The following is a 6,185-nucleotide window of genomic DNA, read 5'->3' on the forward strand; positions in this document are numbered from 1 at the left end:
CAGCTTTTATCAGATGTGTTTGTGATGCTGTAACCTTGACAGGGTTCTTCACACATTCCCTCCCTCTACTTCCTATTTTTGTTCTATCCGCCAAAAAAAAAAAAAAAAGCACATACAAATTATTTTGAGGGGTTTCTGTAAGTAAAACTTCGTTATGCAAAAACATTTATTCCTATAGGAGCAGATGCTGGGATGCACTAGTCAAGTTCATTTCCAGGCTAAGCAAGTCAGTTCTTAGCTGCGCCGGAGGCTCTGCCTTACTTTGATACATCCCATAGACAGCAGCGGCTTTCAAATACCAGATCTAGACCATTTAGAGGGATGTTTACATCTTGATCTCATCATATTAAAGCATGTATGTACATAGAGTTTAGAGCTTTGAGGGGATGTTTATACTTTCTTATCACGCCACTTGACAGTAGGAACGTGTCTGTGCATGCATGTTCTCTATCTATCTATCCATCTATCTATCTATCTATCTATAGGAGATGTGCTACATCACAACTAATGTGGAAAATCACAGCATATCTAAATCTAGTAGATTGTTACAATATTTCAAATATTTATAAATTTGTCTATAAATAATAGGAAATACAATAATGCAAATACATATTTAAAAGTTAGTGCAAAAAATAAAAGTCAGTCTGAAATCTGCCATCACATTTTCTTATTAATGTTCGTCTAGTTAATGATTTGGAACAGCAAAATAGCATCAGCTCAGCCGTACATGTTCCACCACAAGTCACAAAAGCCCATAATTCCGTGTATGAACACTCACCTTAGAGAGCCTCAGGTTCAGTCCGCCCTCATTCAGCCCGCTCACCGCCCTCTCTCTCCCACAGCAGACCCGCTGACTGAACGATCTCGCTTCGGCGCGATGCTTTGAGTGAAGCATCTCTCTTGTGCTCACCTCTCTCTCTCTCTCTGATCAGGGATGCTGCAGGTGCTGTGTGATACCCGGTAACTCTGCCCCCTGCCGGCCAGTGCAGCGAACTGCAATCAGACCACAGTTGCACCACACGCTGTCACCAAGCGACAAATATGGGATCAGAATCCAGCCAAATGTATTGCAGTCACAGATACAAATAATAAGCATAAATCTAAAATGTCAAAACACGTGTAAAATAATAACGCTCAAAACCGAAAAACAAATAATTCTTTTTAAAAGATATATAAGCGTCAATCAAAAATCACAAGTAATAAGCCATAAATGTTTTGTTAGTGGGTGAAAGTTGAGATGTTTGTTTTGTGAATTATGCCAGTTTTGAGGATATCGGTTTAGGTGCAGATAATTTATTGATTGCTTTAATTTATGTTGATCGTTGTACTCAGTATTTCATTTATATTCACAGGCAGTGTCAAGACTGCTTTTAGAGAGACTCTTGTCACCACTACAGAGACCTAGATACATTCACTGATGCATGGAATGACCATTCTATCCATACAGAGCAAAATCTGTCCCCCAATCAACTGTGGGAAATAGGACTTGCACAGAATCCAGCCAATGTTTCATGTGACATAGAGGTATGATTGTTAAAAAAAAAGTGCAATACAATATGTTTTGTCTATACTGTTCAATTATTATTATTATTGTTTTTTTTTTTTAATTCAGGACCTCAACAAATTGGTGCAAAATAGCATTTACCCACTGGAGGAGTGGTCCCTCAGATGTCCCTCAAAAAAAAAAAAAGTAAAAAAAAAAAGTTAATGGGCGTCATTTAACTATTGTGAAATTGATCAGTACTTCCCACACAAAGATAAAACAAAGAATTTAATTATTTTTGTTGGCTTATATATATATACACGTGTGTGTGTGTGTGTGTGTGTGTGTGTGTGTGCGTGTGTGTGTGTGTGTGTGTGTGTGTGTGCGTGTGTGTGTGTGTGTGTATATATATATAACTGATGTGGTAAATGTGATTAAACACCTTTGGCATAAAAATAAAACAAAACCAATGAAGTGTTTTTTATTATTGTAATCAAAATTGTCAAATACCTACTGGAGTGGCAAACCTCTACACCAAGGTTCTTCATTATAATTCATTATAAATGAAAAACTTATAAATGAAATGCAACATCAGTACCTTAAAACAGATATAAAATCAGTTAATGAGAGCTCTACAACAGAGCAGCTTGATTTGAACAATTTGAACTGCAGATGCAAGTTATATATCTTAAATCATATATAAACTACAGAAACAGCACTCTAACAGAGGCTAACTTAAAAAAAAAAAAACATTTCAGAAAAGAAAATGGAACTTAAGTGTCTTAATGTAGATCTAAAAGTACTGCAGACCTCTAACAGGTTGAGATATAAAATGTTAAACTGTAACACTAAAAGCTATATGATTTAAGAGATTAACTCAAATCCGGCACTATATCGTGGGTGATATTTAAACCCTGCTAAATACTCCCCCTGATTTTATGGCTTGTACAATGATGTATTTAAAGTCTTTAAAGGTTGTCATGTGTGCTACTGGAACAAAGGACTGAGAGACTCAGGTTTTATAGCAATACTGTAATAGGAAACATTGAAAAGACTGTACAAATCTCATTTTCAAAAAGTCTCGTTTTCTTCTATCTCAGTTCATTATACCATTTTTGATGAAGAAAGTTATATTTTGGACAGCCTGAAAGTGAGTAGTGTTATTCAATTTAAATTTTGGGTAAACCATCCCATTAATAATAAAGTACAATACAAAGCAACAGAGATGGGACCAAGTCACACATGTGCAAGTCTCAAGTAAGTCTCAAGTCTTAACCTTCAAGTCTCAAGTAAGTCCCAAGTATTTTTTTCTTGGGCAAGTCAAGTCAAGTCAAGTCACAAGCTATGTCAAGTCAAGTCCAAGTCAAGTCACCTTAATATTGTTATTTTACCTGCAGAATCTGATCTTAATAAAGTTAAAAGACAAGATATAAGTAACTGTCAGTAAAGTAAAATAATTTGGATCTGCATTGTAAATACTCATGTTCAGTAAAATACATCATGGAATCAAACAAAATTGTAACTTCCTAAAATTATTTATTTGTCACTTCTGCCAACAGTGTTTGAAATGTTTTACATTTTCAACATTGAGTCCATAAAACTAAACATCCAACAGACTCCTCTCTGAACACCTCTCTCTCTCTCTCTCTCTCTCAAACACAGTTTACATACAACATTAAACTGTTACATTTCTCCTCTCTCTCTCTCTCTCTCTCACACACTCACACACACACACACACACACACACTCTCTCTCTCTCTCTCTCTCTCTCAGAGTATAGAATATAAATATGACGTATTTTCAGTTGTTTCATACTTTTTTGTTATGTACAGTACAGACCAAAAGTTTGGACACACTTTCTCATTCAAAGACTTTTCTTTATTTTCATGACTATGAAAATTGTAGATTCACGCTGAAGGCATCAAAACTATGAATTAACACATGTGGAATTATATATGGAATTATATACATAACAAAAAAGTGTGAAACAACCGAAAATATGTCATATTGTAGGTTCTTCAAAGTAGCCACTTTTTGTTTTGATTACTGCTTTGCACACTCTTGGCATTCTCTTGATGAGCTTCAAGAGGTAGTCACCTGAAATGGTCTTCAACAGTCTTGAAGGAGTTCCCCGAGAGATGCTTAGCACTTGTTGGCCCTTTTGCCTTCTGTCTGCGGTCCAGCTCACCCCTAAACCATCTCCATTGGGTTCAGGTCCGGTGACTGTGGAGGCCAGGTCATCTGGCGCAGCACCCCATCACTCTCCTTCTTGGTCAAATAGCCCTTGATGCCTTCAGTGTGACTCTACAATTTTCATAGTTATGAAAATAAAGAAAACTCTTTGAATGAGAAGGTGTGTCCAAACTTTTGGTCTGTACTGTATATATATATATATATATATATATATATATATATGTGTGTGTGTAATATGCACTTCTCATGATTGGGTAATCGCGGCAGCTACATTAGTTTTTCAGATTAATTGTTTTGCTCTATGAGAAAGACAAGGTAACAAAATATCCGGGGCTTATGCCCCCTTAGCCCAGCCCTAGCGCCACCCCATTCAATGCGTTTTTTTGACGGCCTGCTAGCGGATCATTAGAGGCCGTTCACATCACGTCTTTTGCACGCGCAAGTTCGTTATTTCCAATGTAGGCGTGCGGTATGCGCGCTCATAATGGAAGCAACGCGCTCACGACGCGCACCGCATCGAGTTAAAAACATCTAAACTTTTCAGAATGCTGCAAGCACACTGCAGGTCATGTGACAATAACTAACCAATCAGCTTCATCCTTTCCCGTATCAACGTTGAAAGCTCAGCTAAGATGAAGGAACAGCTGATCATAGCTGTATATGGATTACCATTTTGAAATGAATTTAGTAGCAGAGCTACTGCGAGCAATTTTTAGTGCTGCAAATCCATTTATCCTTTGCTGAAATTTCAGCGTCTTCATTGAGAGAGAGCGTGTCATGGATGCTTAGCAACGACAGACGCCCCAGGAGCACTTCTGCCCGAGCGCTTTGGAAAGAAGGAGAAAGCGGCGCGACTAGCGTTTTCCATGCGTTTTAGTCGCGAACTATTGAAGACAAAAGCGATGACCCTCGGTACCTCTCAGGCTGACATGTTGATGTGATGTGATATCTGATTTAAGTGGGCGTGGTGTGTGTAAGGTAGAGAGGGCATGACTGATGATAGTATCCTGATCCAGTCACGACGCTATTCTCAGCCTGCGCTCCAGCTGAGTAATCAACTTTATTTTAAAAAATAATTTATATATTTTATATTCAAACTGAAAACATGGTCTGATTAACACTCAAGTCATTCAAGTCATCGTGTCTCAAGTCAAGTCAAGTCCTGAGTCTTTAACTTCCAAGTCCGAGTCAAGTCTCAAGTCCTAAAAATAGCGACTCGAGTCGACTCGAGTCCAAGTCACCAAGTCACAAGTCCCCATGTCTGCAAAGCAAAGCCCACTTCCACATTCAATTTCTTGAAGGAAGCTCTGAGTTTATGATTTTGCTCTCTACCGAAGCCCTTGAAGTTCCTCTCTCACTCATTTCAGGAGCAACATTGTTGAGAATATAGTCTGCATCTGGCTGGAAAAAGAACAAATTGTCAGTAGAACAACAAATTGGTGTTTGGTTTTAAAAAAAATTGTTACAAACATTTAACTTACTGTACAGTCCTCCCCAGGAACAAAGACTCTTACAAAGACTTGGATTCTCCTTAAGTATGGAGGCCTTTATGCAAGTCTCCAAGCATTGGTGTAACTCAAAATGTTGAATGGAGAACAGTTGCTCATGTGGAGAAAAACAAAAGGTAACCAATTGTAGATAACTTGTTAACTCTAACTGTCAGTAAAGCTGGTTCTGTAATCAGTGGTAAATCTCCATAACCTGCGCCCTTTCACATGGAGCAGCATAACGTACAGCTCTGTGTAGTAAACGCTGCTTCATGTGAAAGCGCGCAGGTGTTGGCTTTACTGACAAGATGTGCATAAACTATCGCTGGCAATTTACTGCCTAAAATATAAAGTATTGCTTATTTAACCAAACTAACAAGACTGTCAAGTGTTAAGGGCTAGATATCAGCCTACTCAGACTACATGGAGCTTGCAGCAAATATCAACACACAAAGGGAATGTTTCTGTCACCCACTAACGAAATGGCCAATTACCTGTGGATTGTCCGGCATTTGCCTGCTGACCCATCTTCACACACCTGCCACAGCAGCAACGAGTCGAATTGGAGTGACGTCAACACCCCCTTGGAATGATTGGCTAGAGGAGCAACTGTCAATCTAGAACTAGTGGCCCAATGGTGAAGCCTGCTCTGATTTACATGAAACTCTAAAAGCAACTTTTAGAAATGGAAGCGCAGAATGTGAAAACAAGAGCGAATGAGAAAAGCTCACAGAAAAAAAAAAAAAAAAAAAAAACATATTAGCAGGAAACCTTTTTAGCTATTTGGAAAATTTTTAAATTCATGTTTCAGTTTTGTGCAGTATAATTTGTACATTTTTGATTCACGCTTATTTTTCGATCAATGACCACGTTGTTTTTTATATATATAAAAAAAAATTGCATTTGTTTTTCATTGCATTTACATTTTTGATTTATGCTTATTATTTTTCAACTGTGACTGCAATACATATGGCGGGATTCTAATCCCATAGACAAAAACCGATAAAACAATATGTAGAACA

General features: G+C 37.8%; 1 protein-coding gene across 4 annotated transcripts in view; it reads right to left on the reverse strand.

Annotated features, from left to right (window-relative positions):
* LOC128021211 (microtubule-associated tumor suppressor candidate 2-like) overlaps positions 1-1,050 on the reverse strand; it is a 50,668-nt gene extending 49,618 nt beyond the window's left edge. For all 4 annotated transcript variants that reach the window (XM_052608250.1, XM_052608248.1, XM_052608249.1 and 1 more), the window contains exon 1: positions 779-1,050. The gene's annotated coding sequence lies outside the window, so the exon portion shown is untranslated. The remainder of the gene's footprint in view (positions 1-778) is intronic.
* Positions 1,051-6,185: the final 5,135 nt, after the last annotated feature.

This window comes from Carassius gibelio, chromosome A10 (genome assembly GCF_023724105.1).
Source record: "Carassius gibelio isolate Cgi1373 ecotype wild population from Czech Republic chromosome A10, carGib1.2-hapl.c, whole genome shotgun sequence".
NCBI lineage: Eukaryota > Metazoa > Chordata > Actinopteri > Cypriniformes > Cyprinidae > Carassius > Carassius gibelio.